This window comes from Oxyura jamaicensis, chromosome 3 (assembly GCF_011077185.1).
Source record: "Oxyura jamaicensis isolate SHBP4307 breed ruddy duck chromosome 3, BPBGC_Ojam_1.0, whole genome shotgun sequence".
Classification (NCBI taxonomy): Eukaryota; Metazoa; Chordata; class Aves; order Anseriformes; family Anatidae; genus Oxyura; species Oxyura jamaicensis.
In genome coordinates this window covers 5,405,610-5,425,024 of record NC_048895.1, presented here as the reverse complement: position 1 = coordinate 5,425,024, position 19,415 = coordinate 5,405,610, and the positions used below count along the sequence as shown (strand labels likewise).

The 19,415-nt window shown below is 43.7% G+C and overlaps 1 protein-coding gene and 1 long non-coding RNA gene across 13 annotated transcripts in view; both read right to left on the bottom strand.

The window, feature by feature from the left end:
* The window catches only part of PLCB1 (phospholipase C beta 1), a 378,680-nt gene that overhangs the window by 345,426 nt on the left and 13,839 nt on the right, over positions 1-19,415 (bottom strand). The gene's annotated exons all lie outside the window — the stretch shown is intronic.
* On the bottom strand, positions 16,420-17,937 carry LOC118163465. Its single transcript, XR_004749069.1, has 3 exons — positions 17,693-17,937; positions 17,602-17,603; positions 16,420-16,606 (listed from the first exon to the last, which is right to left on the bottom strand). It is a non-coding gene; the product is annotated as an uncharacterized LOC118163465 (long non-coding RNA).

The following is a 19,415-nucleotide window of genomic DNA, read 5'->3' as shown; positions in this document are numbered from 1 at the left end:
ACACTAACTATACACAGACATTTCCTTTGGAACTTTCCATCAACCTTGGCCAGGCCACGTCTTGCTTTATTTATTGCACAACTTTTCTAGGAGGTAAATACGCACCATCCAGGAAATAACAGCAGAGTTGTTTTCTCCTGACATGGAGAACATGGATTGAACTACTGGGGAAGGCGATCTCTGAAGAAGTGCGTCTTCTGCTCTCCCAGCACAGCGTACTGCCTGGAGGAAAGTCCATGAGCATGCCATACGGATGTGTTTGACTCCCACCGCTTTTAAGCGCCTCTTCCTGAGCTCTAAAAGCACTTGGCTCTATGTTTACGTACCCAAAAACAATCCTTTCCCATGGAATTTCACCAATTTTGTATGCCCTGGGAAATGAAGAACTGGAACACATTCAATACAAGCAAATACACGCAGTAAAACAAGCTCAACGCTCAAATGACTGAAATTTCTAGAGATGATGCATAACACAAGTCAACAGTAATTTGTTTACTGATATTTTCCATGCAAAACATGATAGCATGCTTTATAATCAGACGTATGTATTGAATCTAATGTAAAATTGACGTGGGGTGAAAGGGAAGTGGCAAGTGTTGCATGAACTGGAAAAAATCGGTTTTCCTTGAAACGATACAATTTGGGTAATGATGATATGGAAATGCTGGATGAGTTCCAAACTTTGTCCTGAACACCACAAACTACGACACCTTCCAAATAATTACTTTGTGAACTATTTTTTAGGTTGGCTTTTAAAAAAACAAAAACTCATCCCAAGCTACCACTGGTTTCTAAATGTCTACTAAGAAGTTTCATAATGGCCAACAACAAAAACTATTTAGCTGGCAACTATTAAAGGCATTTTTTTTTACATCCAGCTCAAGGCTTTAAGTATTAAACATATACTACTGACTGCTTTAAAAAAAAAAAAAAAGATGATGTGCACTGCAGTGGCACAGGATGCCCATTCACAGGTCAGGATCCCATTCTCCCAAGCACACAATTAGTTTCCACCCAGGACTGCAAGCGAGCAGGAGTACAGCGCTGCATTATTTGTCGTGCAGCCTGGAATATCACAGCCTGACAGAGTGAAGATCCTGGCCCACGTGCCAAGGTTACAGCCTGCCCTTTCTGGAGGAACTATTTCTTCACAGCTGAAAGGACCTTGGTTTAATATTTCATCTGAAGGACAGAATCCCTATTAAGGGACAGGCTCAATCCTATTTCTGCTCAGTAAAGGTTTGCTGTGAATTTCTAAGGACTGCATTAAAAACCTGGAGTTTTACAGTATATGACACTGTAGCAGAGCACCAGATTTGAGAATGAATGCAAAGGTGTCCTTATAAAACATGATTATGCTATGCTTTCTAGTAAAAATACTCCAAAGTGTTTATACTAAACTCTTCGGCACCATAATATTAAATAAATTTTATTTACTTCACCTCAATTGAGTGTTTTCATGAAACTAAGCAGTGCAGCTCAGCATTTCCTAAATCTCAGGTATGTGCCATGATAAAATAATGGAGTATCTCCACTGACTGACACCGAATTTAAAGCTGGGATCTTTGAAATGTTTTCTACTTACTGAAGCATCTGCTAACATCAAAATAATACTCAAACAACTCAAAAGACTAAGGATCGGAATTTTGCTGCTCCAGCTCTTACAGATCCATCTAGATACGCTTTAATCTTTCAAAGGCAGGCAGTAGCATCCACCACAAGAGCTGTATTCAGCAAATACCTTGAAAATCTAAGTTTCATTTGCTCAGCTGCAGCCATGAAATTTCTCACTTTTGCATATCCAAGTTAAGAAAATCCTTTAAATTGACCTTTTGGCTTCAAAAACACACACACAAAAAAATATCACACAACATCAAGGCTAGTAGGTACAATCTGTGGAAGCTTTCAGTCACCATCATTTGTTGGGCTGAAGACAAACACCACAGCTTTCATATAAATCAGTCTCTTGTGAAGTAATGCCAGGAATTCGACAAGACACCATGCTGTGTTTCTGTCAGCCTTAATGACGTAAACCTATTTTCGTCACTTACTCCAGTCAATCACAAAGGAGAAAGTCAACTTTTCTGTCCAATATTTCTACTTTTCTTCACTGAAAACGTGGACTGCAGCAATGGCCCAAATTTGCTAAGAATCTTGCAAAGTGAAACCGGTGCCTCCAAGTACACAGAAACTACCACAAACCAGATCTCACGCTGTGATCTAAGGCCTGCGTTTCAGGACATTGAGCTGAACTAGGATTCAGCCATCAGAGTGATTCTGTCTCAGACTGAAGTGAAAAGAAGGCAATCAAGATGCACCTCGTTCAACACTACTTCCCTCCAGCCCTCCATAGTTCAATTCATGACTTTTCCCAGGCTTCAGTTTTAACCTCCTTGCTCACTTAAACTAGCAGGTCATTCATCCTAAAAGTGAGCATACGGATTAATTTGTCTCAGCATTTTATTCAGTCAGTACAGCGGGCTTCAGCTCTGGAAGTTGTACCAGCTCCCAGAGAATCAGATGTTTGAAAGGCCGGCTGGGGATCACCAAGTTCAGGCCCTGCTAAAACACAACCAGCCCTTTTTCAAGAAAGCTGCAATAATTCCAGATGTCAGACATCAAAGATATGAATGTGTTTTATTTATTTATTTATTTGAAGGCAGGCTTTTTTGTTATTATTTCTCCAATGACAATACCAGAAAAGCCGCAATTATTGTATTTTCCTGCAGAGCTATATGCTTATTTAAAAAACCCTGAGGGCATATTGTTGTTGTTTGTTTGTTTTTTAATACAAGTTATTGGTATATGTACTACTCTGAGGACTCAGAAGGCATAATTCCAGCACACAATTTACCATCTCAATGCGACTACGTTGAAGGGACTGCGGTACCCTATACGCAACCTTTTAATTTCACTTGCTGCAAACGAGGCTCACGCGATGGCAGGCTGTGTGTTTTGTGGTTTCACCGGTTCCGTTTCTCTGGTCTCACACGTAGGTAGTGCACGGCCAATTCCAGCCAAACCTAACAAAGCTGGATGGAAGCCAGAAGACAGGGCCTCTCCTAAACGCTTACTGAAAATAATTTAAAAAACAGTAATAATTTTGCTTGGCTGTTTAAGTCATTGAGAGAGAGGGTGCAGCGTGTATCCAACTCTCTGTAGCTGTAAGGGAGTTCAGCCTGAAGATCAACCAATTCCACCAGCCCAAGGACCACCAACAGGCTGCTTAGTGGTTACTGCTAGCACGAGCAGAGATCAACACTACGAAACCATCTAAGCTGCAGAGGAAGTTACAATAGCAATAATAACAAAGAAAGCACCAAGCTAAGTCATTCTGCTGTTTACAGGTTTTGTTTTCACACCTCTACAAAAGTTCGGTGTCCTGTAAGTACAAAACTTTTCAACAGGTCACAAGGGTTAGAGACAATCAGCAACAAAAACACTCCAAGGGGAGTTGACATGCCTGGAAGTTTAGTTAGCACCTAATATCCTCTTTGCTAATAATTATTTCCAGTTACTTTAAAAGGCTAAGTTAATGATTACACTAGTAGTAACAGGTGGGGATTATACATAGCTGGCAGAAATCCTTTCCTTCACTAAATTATGCCTCATTACTATTCACCTGTGGAAAGCGGAAGCCAAATGCCCTGGGGAGAAGATTCGGTCACAGAGCTCATGTTTATCCACATTGGTGTGATACAGCCAGAAAACACAGCCGGCCAAACAAGACACACCCTCATGAACACCTCAAAGCTTCAACGGGTTTCAGACTGTTGTTTTTTTTTTTTTTTCCCACTTTTATAAAGTATATTTGTACCCGGTCTTCAAGGGCATGAAGTAACTGTGCCCACACCAGACCATTTAACACCATCTGCTCCTGCAGCGGTCCAGCTTTATCTTCGGTGACACTGGAGAGTTACTCTGCACCAAGATCTCAGATGGGAAAGTCTGGCCTCACAGTCCCAGGAGCATATGATGCTCCCCACACAGCCAGGAGACCAAAAGGCAAATCCTTTCTTCTGCAAAAATCAGTCCTTTTCCTAGGAGGAAGTGCTGTCTCCCACAAAATGCCACCAGGCAACAACTACCTTTAGCTTCTGAGAATGTCACCATTCTGTCAGAGGCTGCCTGACAGCCCCCCATCCCTTCTACAGAAGGACAATTGGCAAATTTCACCTAAGCACAGGAAGCTCAAAAGAGCCTAGCAAAAATACAGTTAGCATAGAGAAAATCTGCTAAGATTTAATATGTTGCACTCTGCATTGCTTACAAGACCTCCCCGTTCCACTCTGTGCTGTATCATTAAGCAGAAGTCCACTCTACTGCTTTGAGTTTCACAGGAAGGTCCAAATTCTTCAGGCCAACACTTGCTCTTTGACTCCAGAATTAGGCAGCAACAGGCTATGAGGAAATCAAGATCAATGTGAGCTGTTTTAATTGACTTTTAAATTGTCAAGGAATTAAACGTTGCTGCCAGCAAGACAAATCCCAGAGATGTACCTGCCCCGTGGCGGCCAGCTGGAAGAGGCAGAAGCTGAGCTGACAGCTACAGCATCGGTCATCCTGCTCTCAAGGCAGGGCTCTGCGGTACTTCAGCAGTACCTGACATCGAGCAATACATGAGCGACACCTTAAAAGAGGGACAGCCCATGTCCACGTTACAAAACACAGACACCATAAAACAAGAACTGGTATACTGCTCCCTGAATTTTGCACCACAAACTTGGCACAAGCCAGAAGCCCCTGAGCACAGCTCTCTTCCTTATTTTGTATAGCAGGCCAGACAAAGCTTAAAGGCCTGAAGACAAAAACTTCTACCCCACTGTGTGCAGATGAAGGTGATATTCCAGACTTGTCACTCGTTACCTTCTACTCAAAAGGTCCCTTGCAAGGAAGAAATCTCTGGGCACAAATCTAAGACGATAGAAAGCAAGCTTGTCTCTGGAAACCAATTTATCTTCAAAGAACAAGCCCTAGCACTGTTTTTCTATTTTGACAGCATGCACAACATGAGCCCACTTAAAAATACTGCACGACTTTGAATTTTCAGAGGCACAGAAATTTATATTGCTTACTTAAAAAGAAGAAAAAAGGAAAAAAGGGATTTTCTTCTCTATTTCAGTGAAAGACCTCTCCAATGCCCAGTTGGGTAACTGTAAAACCATTCAGCTTCATCTTACTCTGAAGTTTAAAACCACAGAGTTTAGACTGACTACTTAGAAAACGGTCTAATTGAAAAAAGATCCTGGAGTTAAAACGAAATGGCTCTAAACTATCTCCCCATGGATTGCAAAGGGAGGTTTTGGTGGTTTTGTTTTTTTCATATTTGTACTTTAATGCTATATTCATTAGTTATTTGCCTCCCAATCTAAGGTTCAATTGCCAAAAGCTGTTTATCAGCAGCGTAATGTTTGGAAGTGAATGCAAACCAGCAGTCTGCTCGTAGCTCTGAGATTGCTAGGTAACAGACAGCACTCATCCATTCCCCTCCTCACCCCTGCCCTTAATCCTACACACTGGCACTTCGACTCAGCTCAGCAGTCCAGCACCGTGCCACGTGTTACCACACAACTCTGACGCGATTCCAGCTTACCGAAGCTTCTCTTGTACGGCATTCCTAAGCCTCCTGCCTTCTGCATGAAGCAGAAAAAAATAGAGGACGTAGAAGGCATTCAAGAAGAGGACAAGTCAAAACAACACTTAATGCAATAGGAAAAGGCTCATCTACGTTCTCCAAGTATTCAATAACGCACATCATTTACTTCAGGGTCAGCACACATCAGCTTGGTAGAATACAAAGTTCACCACAGATCTCAGGCATTCCACAGGTATGTTCTTGAGAGTTGAGGGGAACAAAAAGAAAGCTCACACACAGGCCTGTGTTTGTGGCACATTTACAACTCCGGCATATCCTTTTAGACAGTCTCTGGGAAAAAAAGAAAAAAGAAAAAAGAAAAAAAAAAAAAAAAAAGCATATGATTTCTCTCTAAAATAAATAAAACAGGTAACTGGATTAATCCACTTTAGAATACGGCCTGAGTCTTCCAGCCAACCCAGGTTAGAATTACTGCATCACCAGGGAAAAGTAGGGAAAAGCACAGAGGCAGAAGTTAAACCAGAATATTTGTCTACTAAAAAATCCAAGTAACTTTGGATTTAAACCAGAATTGTTCATTCTGCCTTACATTACAGAAAGCAGATACTAACGTCTACTCCTGTTCCCCACGACAATAACTAAAATAAAATATGACATTCAAGACTTCCAAAAGCATTCCATTAAGCATGAGAAGGCCTGCCCATACCAGAAGTAATGAGCCTATGCAAGTTGTCCTATTTTATTTTATATACAGCTACCAAACCAAGCATTGGATCTGATTGGATCTAAGACCCAAGCAGGATCTGATCAAATCTAGGGATTCCATCTGCTCCACAAATAGTCCTAAAACAAGACCTATGCTCAAGGAGGAGGAACTTCCCATGTCCCTCACAAACAGGGCAGGTGGGAGCCTGGGCTGTAAGGAGCAGTCCCACCTCTTCTGCTGCCCATCCATCGTGCTGGGGTACGCATCGCAGAAATCCCTGGGCCTCCTGGATTATAGGAGAGGTAACTGCAGGCTCGCTACCACCACCATCGGGGCAAGCGCTAGTCCTGCTCAGAAAGCCCATACACCGTTCTCAGCTGACTGCAGCCTGCCCCTTACACTTCCACCCTGCACTGACACGTCAGTTTTCTTTCCGTAACAAATATAAAAGCCCCAGCTGTGGCGAGTTGCATCCTTAGGCAGCAATCAGTTCACAGCATTAGCAGGATGCAGCTGTAGACCAACTGGCAAGACTCCCCCCAAGAGCTCTTTCCAGCCTGGTGCACTGGACGGCAGGGGGCAATGACAGATGACAGCAAGTGATCGTTTGCCACTGCCCACGAGATCTGTACTCGCACACCGCATTATTGCTGCTGTAATTCCTGCATGCGAGCAGAAAGGAAAAAGAGAAAGCAAAATGCTGAAGTGGACAGTAACAACTGGCTGATAATAAGTCCCTTGTCTCCCAAGGGGAGTCCTCTTGATGCCCACAGGTAATTCCATTCAGTCTGATCTTAATTCTGCTGAAATACCCACGTTAAACTGAGTTTTGTCAATTCACGGATGTCACCGAATCTCACAGCCTGTTACACTCTGCCTCCTTCCATGCAGCCCCCCTTACATGTGGAACAAGCTTCACACACGTGAACAACACTTAAAAACTCATTGCCTAGCCAGAAAGATGGCAAGTCTTCACCTCCATGGGTATGAGGCACAGATGGGGAGAAAGGGGCTCAAAGAGACCGGTGACAGGAACTGACACTGCCTTCTGCAGCAAGCCGCGAGGCAATCCTTTGCTCAAAGGTTACAAAGCTTGCATCTACTAGACGTGCAATGGGGATAAACAGCGTTTTCAGTTCAAGTCTTCAACTTGAAACAACACTGTTCTGTTTGGAATACGACTCCACTGCTCATAACATGCTTATTCGCATGTTCTCAGGCTAATTCTGCAAATCATTAACAACATAATTAACAATATCAATACGAGCATTCACACCACCCAACAATCCTTATTCCAAATATAAAGCCAAGCCAATTAAACAACATATCTAATGATGTTAGGGTATTATGCTAGTGGAGCAGATTTTACAATTTCTGACACGGTCCATTAAGATTATGTGTGAAGTGCTTTCAGTTCCCCCAAAGACCTTGCTCTTTCAGTTGTACCCATATAATTGGCATCTTTTTCAGTCTCTGGGGAATTCACTGTCAACTTGCAATGCCCTCATGATTCAGAGGATCCTCACATTGGTGTTGATTAAACTCAAATGCGCAAAATCAATTCACAGCTGAAACACTCCATGTATTTTCACCAGTCCCGATACATAGATGCTAAGGCTCCAGGTTTCACATCCCTCCTTTGAACAAGGCAGAGATTGGAGCATCCATCTCTAGACTCTGAGGGATCTGCTATTGGTCAGTCACTCCTTTTATACAACAGGAGAAATGAAACATGCTGTTCTCAGGCTAGGAAACGGTTCACAGCAGAAAATCCCAAGAAGAGGGACCAGTCAGAGCCACCAGCTGGATGCTTCGTTTCCATCTCTCACTTTCTCCAGTCACCTCCCCACGCCCTGGCAGCAGGAGGTGCGACCCGTCGGATTCCACCCCACTCCACGTGGCACAGGTGAGGCTGAACGCCAGACCCCAGACCCGCAGTTCCCCAAGGTATATGCGACTCCAGATGCTGGCCAGCTGTGCTTGAGGGGCTGGCCCTAAACCCACACAAAACTGTAACAGGGCTGTGAGCCACAAGTGTCCAGCTCTTACAACATGGGACTGTTCCAGCAAGCTTGGGCTAGAATTTCTGAAGTCTTTGAAATCCTTGGATGCCAATAATACCGGGATCCACAGAGCACCCTTCTGTGTTACTTGTCATACCAAAGAACTATTACTTTGGCTCTGAGCAGAGATCATTACAGACCAGCACTTTTGACTTAATTTATTAGAATTACCACTTCTGTCTCTCGTTGTTCTGATAATGTAATACCATAGCAACAAATGAGAAGCTCCAAATTATAAGTGTGGCTCAGAAAGGAAGTGCATAGTTCCTGTACATACAAACTTTGATCTACTGCAGGACAGTCAACAGCATCTGTTACTCTAATATCCCACGTTATTATAGCCATTTAGCTAAACAGATCACAAAAAGACAGTTCCATTAGCCATCTTCCTGGCGTGAGTCCAGGGAAGTTGCAGAGTGGCCATGGCTGAGCATCAGCACAAACCTCAAGGACTTGGATGGACGGCCGTGACTAAATGTCTGCATTTGGCAGCGTTAGGAGCCTTACGTTGCTGTTTCCAGGCTCACGTCTTTAGGTACAATATTATAGATGAGTTTGAGCACTCTAAAGAAGGTGACACAAGCTGACGTGGCATTCATTCACAATTATGTTTGTAATTGCCAGTCCAACCACGTGCAAGCCCACTTCACGTTTAACAGGCTCCAAAGGCAATCCACGAAGAGCCTTTTTAACATAATTTGGGTGGATCAGAGCTGAGTAGCCCATGCATTGTGGAGCCCATCTAGAAACCAGAAAGAAATGGCAAAAGTCATCCTTCTGCACAGGCAGAATTTCTGCATGAGAAAAGAGAACATGTCCAGGAAACTCAGATACAAATCTAGACAGAGCAGTATACACAGATTTTATCAGTTCTGCATGAGGCAGAATTTGAGCCTGGAGCAGCAGTAAGAGGAGGAGGAAACACATACAGTTTTAGCCTAAATCTCAGTACATTCTACATGAAATGTCAGGTTCTAAACAGGAGAGGAAAAAAAAATGAAAGAAAAAAAGAAAAGAGAAGGAAAAAAAACTTTACTCTGTTATGAAGTGTCTCGTATTACTTCCCAACCACGAGAAAAGGCCCTGTCAAGGAATTAAAAATCTTGTTTCCATTACCAGCTTTGCAACAGGATTTCTGAAGAGGCTAAACCAAACTTTTCCTCACTGTAACTACAAAAGGGTAGATCATTCTCCCCTTAAACAAAGGCTACGATGCCAGAACCATTTGTGTCAATGAAATGTAGGGATACTATGGAGATGAGTGTAAATGCATATCTCAATCTGCAAGTCAGTGGCTGACTTGACCTCCAGCTTTCTGCATCTTAACCTGTACTCCCTTCCTCTGTACCTTTCTGCAACTACTGGACTTCAGTAAAAATATTGATTGCAAGTTCAACATACACATCTGCAAGACAGGAACCTACATCTGCGTATGCAACACACTGATATGCAAAAGATACTGGTATGAGTTGTCAGAGACAAGATACATCTGCAATCAGCTCGCTGAAAACCTACTTCTGGCAGCAGCAAAGCAGCGCCACTTTTCAAGCTGATTTTCCCCAGTTTAAATTACGCTGCGTGCAAGTCTAACGAGAATTGTTCTTCGCCTAGTCCATTTAGTATGTATGACATCATTATGCTCAGAGCATTACTGCAGCATCTCTGACAGGCTCTTCCCAGCAACTTCGGCTGGCAAAAATGGCCAGAGTTTTCTGTCTTCCATTACATCTGCAAGAGGGTACAACACACAGATTTAGCTGTGATAAGTTGAGACTGCGACATTTTTGCTGATAACGTCCTATTTCAATAAGCCAACTTACTCTACACACAACTAGTTTCCAACTAACTCAAAGGCCCAGGCTGCAGAGGGGACGTACTTTTCACCTGCATAAAGCACACCAAGTTCTCTCTGAATACAGGTTTTACAGGGCTGTGACAAGTGCACATTTAAAAGGCAATTGTGAAAGCACATTACTTTGTTGTCAGGTACCAGTTACTTATTAGCCACCTCCCTGAATTAGGGGCAGTTGTATTATCCTCACTTACCGCATGGCTTTCCAGGCAGTGCTGTTGAAGAGCCGCTGCCATATTACGGCAGCCTAGCTGAAGCAAAGGAGGCTTTAAAGATGCACCACTACACCAGGGACTTGAGTGGCAAGGGAAACACCAGTTCAGGAGGCTCCAAATCGTACCTTCCTTTGCTAGGGTGCTCTTCACAAACAACACAGCCCCATGCTCTTCGCTACTGGCCAAGCAAATGGGAGTTGAAAGCAGAAAGACAACGTCCATTTTTATTAGTATTTTTACAGGAACTACAGAATAAAGATATCTTTTGTAAAACTGCTTTGTTCTGAAAGCTCCCTTAAATATGTAATATTTATTTTTCCTGGTCTTGAAGTCTAAACTACCTAAGATAAATAAATTAAATTTCTCTAATGGCACTCAGGTTTTTTTCCATATTCCTAACTTTCAGGCATTAGTGCTCTATTTTATAGCACCTCTTATTAAATAAAGCTTTACACCTGACTCTCCTAAGCCCAGAACAACTAGAATAATAGATAAAAACTTCCTTCAGAGTTTCATTACTGTTTTAATAGTAGCTTCAGTGAGTATCACTTAGTACCAGACAGCTACCCTGCTAATCAATATTTTTATTATTACTCTTGTTAAACAGCACTTACTGCTGTTTATCAATCAGAAATAATCAGCTCCCTGGGTAGTAAATCACCTGTCCAAATTATTCATAGCCCTCTTAAGTGAGACACATTGTACAGGTAAATACATTACCATTTGCACGGTTTATTCAACGTACTGTTATCAGCGAGGCAGCATTCGCCTAGGTCAGCTGCAAGCCAGCTCTCGCTCTCAGTAAGCAGTACTTGAAATAGCTGGTGGCACAGCTGTGCTGGAGCAGCTAACAACCCACAGGCTTCTCCAATTTTAAGGCAGACTTCGCAGCCTGGAGCTGCCAGGGACATAGCACATAGCCAGTTCGGTGGTGCCTGTACAGGCTGCAGCCATAAAAGGCTCAGCAGAGCTCTGGAGGCACACTGTGACCTGCCTTGAGAGCAGGGGGAGGTTCTGATAATCCCCAGCCCCCATATGGTATGGGATCTCTTTGGGGATACAGCAGAGGGGTAAAATTCTGCTGGTCATATAGAACTGCAGCCTTGAAATAGCAATGTTGTACATGCCCCCAAAGATGACATTGCTATCGAGCTAACTGGACAGCAGTGTGTTTAACGTGCCCCGGAGATTCAGGATTTAAATCCCTCCTGCAATGACAAACAGTTCTCTTTGAAAAGAATACACGCTGTTCCTCTTGCACAATGCAGAGCACATCTTGAATAAGGACGTGCCAGTCTATAAAGCAGGATCAATCTCCACACTAGGCATTCAGACCCTGGAAATCATTTTTCCTTGGAAATGAATGAAGACAAAAGCCTCAACATCACCTTCCTCCTAGCGCTACTGCAAGAGGAATTGACGTCGGTAGAGCTACGATGTCACACGCTACGTAACAGAGATGAGAACATGCATCCATTACTGTTTTCTTTCATGAGTGAAGGACAGACAATGACGTCAGGAAGTCAGAACACACTGGAAAACTTGCCTCCGTGTAAAGATTCATTAGAAGAAGTAATGAAGATGAATACTCATTTCCTCTCTGGTGAAGAGCCCTAACTCTGGAAGGATGAAGAAGGAAGTTTGCGTGCTGATAGCACACGTGTGCACACGTACACAAAACCAAGCTGGTGAAGGCACGGTCTCTTCTTCAGACGCAGACACAGTCTCCCCTGCTTTGGTAGGGTTTGACATCCTCCAGAGCTAGCTCTGAATTTTAGTAGGAAGACCTCTGCCTGTCAAGGAGACAGAGCAGCACAAAACATCACGAAAACCTAAATCCAGGCCACAGACAAGAGACAATATATGTGCCACTTGCAGAGGCTGCCGACTGATTTTATAGGCTAACCCAGCAGAATATTTGGAGAACGGTGATATACAAACAACATCTGGGTAGTTAGAAAGGCCCAAAAATAATAGCCAGACACACATAACGAACCTAAACCTCTTTTGATTTGTAGCCTGAGGTTGTTTCTGTGTCACCCCAGTACTGGGGTGTATAATAAAAGTTGTCATTAAAGCACAGAAGACAGGACTGAAATAGGGAAGGGACACTACAGAGGGTCTTCTGTCCAGACACACTAACCCCGAATCAAAAAGGAAGGCGGCGCCGTACAACAGAGAACATTGTTATGCCTGTAAATGCAGGCCAGGTGCTTTGCCATTTCTGCTCTGTGTGATGCTAACTGCAGTCATGCAGAGCTGCTGTATGATACCATCAAGACTGCAGGAGTAAGCAAAAGGCAGGAGAGGAAGGCAAGGTCAAGCATACATTTTTAATGGCAAAAAGCCTGAAAGCAACTGAGGCAAGTATTAGTACAAAACTGCAAGCTATAGGGACATTTGTTGCCAGTTACTTGAACACGCACACAGGAAGATCACATGTATGGAGACAGAACATTTTATTTAAAGTGCCCTGAAAATAATGCTCTATCTCCTAAAGAGCTTGGGGAGGAAAAACAAAAACAAGAATATTGGGGATGGGAAACAGCTAGGATAGGAAGCATTAGAGAAGTGCCTGAGCTTGCACCACTACAGCCGAGCAGCAATGTGACAGGCACTCTGAGAGATCAGTTATCCTCCCAGCAATCAGGAAAGCTGATGTCCTAGAAGCCAATTTTCAACCTGTGCTAATAATAGGTCAGTCAGCAAAGCACATGCTGCAGAAATTCAGCCAGATGTACATACAAACAGTGGACGTCAACCCAAGAGACTGTTTTAATTAAGGAGGAGAAGTGAGACTGAGGACAAACTCTCATTTACTGCAAGCACGTGAGCATCTCCACCAGCAAGGCACACGCGGTGTCAGAGGCCGGCAGCTCCCTGTGCCATCTGCTGAGCAGGCAGTCGCAGGCAGTCCCTGCTGTAACCTCCTGGTGGAGGACTTCTGATGGACGAAGTCAGAAGGGGGCAGACCAGGAGGCACAGCAGCCCATTGCCAAGTTAGGACAAATCATGACCGAGAAGAAATGAGGGCCCAGGTCTCCTGACTCCCAGACAGTTCCTAAAAGCATGCATTGCTCTCAGTTAAGGCCAAGTGGCTACCAATACATTAAACAGTACTATACCACAGGAGATGTGAATCATGGGGAAATTGTTATTTACATCCCAGAATTTGAAAGCCTGACACAGATGCCCATTAAAGAAGCTGCTTCAGCATACAGGTAATGTTCTTCTATACCACAAATTGACCTGAGAATTTAGAAGTGCCAGAATTTGGATTCTAGAAGGTTGTGGACAGTCCAAAGTCACCCTCCTTTCTTGAAGTTCTTTGGGTTCCTAATTTCAGAAACCGTACCCTAAACTTACTGTGTAGATTAAACCCAAACCCTGTTTTCTATTCCTGCCTCCCTCACAATAATAAGGGAGATATTTAGCAGTGGGAAATGCTCATTAGATATCTGTGTTTGATGTAGTACCATTTCCCTAATTGGCCTTGAACAATTTCCATGTTTTGAAAGCAGAGAGATTTCCTTTTAAAAATAAAATCAGCAGCCTGATGGGAAGTTGACCTCCATGAAATATTTCCTTCCATTATCACTTTCTGTGTCAATCCTCTACCACTTTCCTTGTCTTTTTTATTCCACTCACGTACCAGTATTTTTAGTGGTTGTGAAAATCCACGAGCTGCAACTTCCAGATGACTACGAGCTGTTGCCAGGCTGACTGCCCTGCACGCCGGGAGTTATTTCTGTACTGCAGAGAAAGCACCAGCAGGCAGGTGAACTTTCCAGGATTGCCACTCTGGCCGCTAACAGAGCCAGCAGCTCAACATTTGAATGCTTTACCCTCAGCTGCTTCAGGCCAGCACTAGGGAACTCAGCCTGAGAACTGCTGTTAGGGATTAGTTAGATTATCTACTGCCAGGCTGATTTTTGTGATGTTTCTCACACATCTGCATCATCTGTAGAGGAAGAACTCACCTTTAAGATTTCAATTCCAATGTCTGCACTGCTGAGCCTAGTGGTTACAACCATCCCTCTCAGCAAGCAGTTGCATCCTTGAAGAGCTTCTCTTCCGTTTCTCATTAAAATGGGACAGACACAACTTTGGATGCCAGTATTTGTAAGTAATTTTCTTATCCAAACTTTTGCAGCCTGTTCAAGAAATGACATCCCTGTTCTTGAGTTCCTACTGCTCCTGCAACAGCTCCCAACATTACACCTCAAATTCACCAACCAAGAAGATGCAAAACCCAGGCAAAGGCCCAGGTATTTGCTGTGCCACCACTATTTCCCTAGCTTCTTCCGTTTCACTCCAATTTCTAGTTTTGGAATCCTCAAATCACAACTCCTTGTCCCAGAGGAGTCCTCATCCAGATTCCCAAAGAAAACTCCCCTGCGTCACCTCTTCCAGCATATGACTTCTTTGTTCTGAAAAAGGCATTTCAACCCAACTTCTCCTCATAGTGCTGGAAGACTAGCCTCACTTCTTCAGTCCCTCAGCCACCTTCAAACACGAAAGACTCTCCATTCCCTAAATTTCCAGCTGAACTACTGTGAGTTACTCCTGCCCTGAAAAATCAGAAGCAACCCACACGTGCAATAAATGGATAGAGGAACAGCGCCATATGGGCTCAGCCTCAAACAGTGCCATTCATGGCAATTTAACTTGCCCTTCAGTAGAAGAGGATTATAATCCAGTATCACAAGGGTCCTATTGATAAGAAGCTTTCTCAGCTGTTGCATTATTTCTATGCATGCCAGTTTTACGCTAGAGAATGGGCAGATGTAGCTTACACATCATGTTTTTACAGAAGTCTATGGAGAAGCACCATAAGTACTAGAGCACTGGGAACATGAGCCATTTAATGCAGAACTTGCTACTAGTACAAACAAAACACTCCTCAAAGACTTCAATATACAGGTCTTATTCAGTACTTGGTAAAATGCCAGGGTGGCACAGGGCTCTTCCAGCTGCTGTGTTTTGCAGCTAAATCAAAGGCAAGTCTATTTGCACATCATAAACTGTGTGATAGAGTCCCACGTATCCAATATTCACTATCAAACAGTATTAACAGACAGAGCTGTTGACTGCTGAAATGCTAGCGCTGCTAAAAAATACGAGGAAAGCCAGCAAGCTTTTCATTGTGCATGTTAAAATAACCATTTCCATGGAGAGACATGCACCATCTTTTCTCATTTAATTAATGATACTTATAATCTCAGTTCTCCAAAAGGTCTAGTTATTCAGCTTTTTCCCCTTTTACATGCCAGGAAGAGAAGTGTGAATACATGTTTAATGATGCACTTCTTGGATGTTCTCAACAATGAGATCCACCACTGAGTAACCTTGCTCTTGAATAAATTAAGCCAAACAGCTGGTTTTAGGAGCAGGTATTTTTAAACCTAGTAGTATTAAATATTAAATCCTTCCCATTAAATTATTGCATATATTTTAAATATTGATACATTAACTTCATCCATTATTGTTTGCTTGTCAAATGTACTGTAAAACCTAGAAAGAAGTAATGAAAAGATCTTTGACCCATAGGGCAGTCCAAATATTGACCCGATTGCTTTAAAGCCCCTGTTCAAGACAGGCACAAAAGAAATCTCTCAAATAACTCAGCCATAATCCCCAGCAGCTGGAAAAATGCCACTTCTTTCATTTGGACGAGGGCAACGGGAATGACACGGAATTTACAAACATACTGAAGCCAAGTCTAATCCTACAGAATCCTACCTACTGCAGACAGAGCCCTGGAGCTCTCCACACATCCACTCAGCAGTACATGTTCGGTTTTCAGGCCCAAAGAAACTTGGTCACCTCAGGACACAAAAGGAGAAAGGACCTTTGAGGCCAAAAAACCTCCTCTCCGATTATCAGTAGGAACCACACTGTGCCATGTTTTGAAATGGGAAAGCTCCAGCTCAAGAGGAGCTGGGGGAAATGCCCAGCTGTAGGTACTTCCGTACCACTGTGGTACCTCATCCCACCTTCTCTCAAATACATTCAGAAGCTCAGGCTATGAATTCTGCAAGCTTCCCCAGCCTTGGGAGTAGGGACACCTCCCTGATATCCCATAGCTTAGGTGGTGCTAGCAGTTTGACTGCAACCAGCAGAGGCAGGAAGCTTCAGCCACACATCCCCTCCTACTGAGCATCACCTATCAGTCTTTTTGGACTTCAGCAAAGCTTTTGACATGGTTTCCCATAGGATCCTACTGGACAAATTGTCCAGCATACAGCTAAACAAAAACATCATACGATGGGTGAGCAATTGGCTGACAGGCAGGGCTCGAAGGATTTAGGGCCAGTCCTCTTCAATGTTTTTATAAACAATTTGGATGGAGAACTAAAAGGTGTTTTGAGCATATTTGCCAACGACACCAAACTTGGAGGAGTTGTGGACTCGGCTGAGGGTGGAAAGGCCTTGCAGAGAGATCTGGACAGGTTGGAGAGCTGGGCGATCACCAACTGGATGAAGTTTAACAAAAGCAAGTGCTGGGTCCTGCACCTGGGACAGGGCAACCCTGGCTATACGTACAGACTGGGTGACGAGATGCTGGAGAGCAGCCCCGCAGAGAGGGATCTGGGGGCTGTGGTTGACAGCAAGTTGAATGTGAGCCAGCAGTGTGCCCTGGCAGCCAGGAGGGCCAACTGGATCCTGGGGTGCATCAAGCACGGCATCGCTAGTCGGTTGAGGGAAGGGATCATCCCGCTCTGCTCTGTGCTGGTGCGGCCTCACCTCGAGCACTGTGTGCAGTTCTGGGCACCACAGGACAAAAAGGACATGAAACTGTTGGAGAGTGTCCAGAGGAGGGCGATGAAGATGGTGAAGGGCCTAGAGGGGAAGACATACGAGGAGTGGCTGAGGTCATTTGGCCTGTTCAGAAGAGGAAGCTGAGGGGAGACCTCATCACGGTCTACAACTTCCTCACAAGGGGGAGTGGAGAGGCAGGAGACCTATTCTCCATAATCACCAGTGATGGGACCCGTGGGAACAGTGTCAAGCTGAGTCGGGAGGCTTAGGCTGGACATCAGGAAGAGGTTCTTCACTGAGAGGGTGGTCGCACACTGGAACAGGCTCCCCAGGGAAGTAGTCACTGCACTGAGCCTGTCTGAATTTAAGAAGCGTTTGGACTGTGCACTTAGTCACATGGTCTAAACTTCTGGGTAGACCTGTGCGGTGCCAGGAGTTGGACTTGATGGTCCTTATGGGTCCCTTCCAACTTGGAATATTCTATGATTCTATGATCACCTCAGCACGGACTTCCATTGGACAAATGGGATCAACATCTCTTTACAACAGCTTTTCTGCAGAAGACAGATTAGAAGGCATTGTTGACTCCCCAGACCTGGATACCTACATTTCATGACACCCACAGTTAGACAGGCCATCTCTTTCCATGTGGATGAGACCAGGTCTCCAAGCCCCTATTTTCAGCATGCTGCCATGTCAGTGAGGTTACCTACCTTCCCACTTAAACCAATCAACACTTGCTAGTGAGATGAAGGGGAAGGCATGTCCTACCATCTTCCTCAGATTTTTAAAAACTTAAATGGCTCCACCTCAAAAACAATTAGCTGTTCTGCTCTTTTTCCTCCTTTTTTTAGGCAGTGTTGGAGCTGCAGAGTCAAAAGGTGTCTTCTCCTACCATCCATTTGATTGCATAATACAACTTATGGATAGAGGATGCAAAAATAATTATGCACAAACTGGCCAACAGTACTTATTTCTGGCCCTGTTCTGCCTACGCATCCGCTGATACACCCAGACAGAAATCAGTCTTTCGCTAGCTTTGCTTTCAGCACCTTCTCATCTCCCGAGAAGTTCAGTTATCACTCCTTTTTATTCCGGTAGAATTTCTTTTCACCTGGTTGAATTTCAATTTGTCCTTCTTCAACACTCATGAACAGAAGAAGAACAAATGACATTAATGGCATTCTGTTTTCAAAGAAGTAGCGAGGAATTGAGATATGTTTTAGTCGGGTCATAAAAATACAACAATGCAATTAATATTGTCTGCGTTTCCTATAGTTAAGAAACATTACTGAAACAATAAGATATATAACAGATGCTAGCTTGTCACATTAATTATTTTTTTCTTTTTTTAAAAAAAAACCATGCTGAGAATCATTCAAGTAATAATGTGAAGTCAGCCAGCTCTCTGCATACAGATGAAGCAAATATTCGAGAACCTTCATCAACAAAAGAATTTCATAAAATCCAACTAAAATCAGAAAGCTGTCCTGCCATCTGTTTAAAATAGGTTTTAAGTTTCCTTGTTGGTATCACAAAAAGAAAATATAACAAAATGCTACATATGACTATTTCGAAGGCTTATCTTTATTGATGGCAGCAAAATATAGTTAAATATGCAAATACGCAGTGAGCGTGTCACACCACAGGATCCCACATCGCTCCTTTCAAAGCACAAGACCAGAGCTGAACTGAACTTGCTTCACAGCCCCTCACTGCAGCTAAGACCAAGCTACGGTAGGCAGCAAAGGTCAACCTAGCACATAAAAATCAAAGAGAAACGGCACATGGCCAGAAGAACCTGTACACATTTCCATCCTAAGCCACTGTTTACTCTGCTGATAAAGTCAATTAAACAGAGGAGCGTGATCAGCCACTTCGTAATTCAAAACCTCTTCAAGTCCAAGTGCAGTGGTGCTGGGCCTGGGTATCTGGCAGGACACATCTGAGCCAGCCCAGACATAATCAAAGGCTCAAAACACAGCCATGAAGGAAGAAGCAAGGCACATGGGTACGTAACTTGCACTGAGGGAGGCCTGAGCAGTTCACTGATTGCCTTGCCTGAGGTTGTCAGATGCGGGGAGGGAAACGCTACCATCTCATTCATCCTAACCCCAAAAAGCAACACACAACCTCTCCAGGAACTCGGTTCTTCATGCGGTCAGAGCTCAGTCTGAAGGACTTTTCAGACACGCTGCTAGACACCAGAAACTACATATTA